Source organism: Ailuropoda melanoleuca, chromosome 7 (assembly GCF_002007445.2).
Source record: "Ailuropoda melanoleuca isolate Jingjing chromosome 7, ASM200744v2, whole genome shotgun sequence".
In the NCBI taxonomy this organism is placed as follows: domain Eukaryota; kingdom Metazoa; phylum Chordata; class Mammalia; order Carnivora; family Ursidae; genus Ailuropoda; species Ailuropoda melanoleuca.
In genome coordinates, this window is record NC_048224.1 from 53,047,461 (window position 1) to 53,047,927 (window position 467).

Here is a 467-nt window from a genome sequence, read left to right on the forward strand (position 1 = left end):
TAGTTGTTTGTTTTTTAATGACTTCTGTTTGCGTGCAGGGGGAGGGGCAGAGGGTGAGAATCCCAAGCAGGCTCCACACCCAATGTGGAGTCGGTTAGGGGGCTTGATTTCACGACCTCGAGACTGATCCAAGCTGAGACCACGAGTTGGACGCCCAACCAACTAAGCCACCCAGGCGCCCCTCAAGTCAATAGGTTTTGAATGACCTGATGAGGGAAAACTCACTGGGCTGGCCTAAATTGTCAGAGGTGTTTTCTCTGAAGGAGATAAAAAGCTGCTCTGGGAGAGGCTAGTGTTCTCCAACCCAGCAATTCCTCTTACCAGAAGTTTCCACTGACAGTGACAGCCCATTGCCTCATTGAATCCTCACTACCAGGCCGGTAGTATGGTTCCTTCGTTCAGGGTGTATTTATTGTCTGCGTCTTCCAAGGACCAGACTTCACTAGACTCAATACAGCTACCAAGCC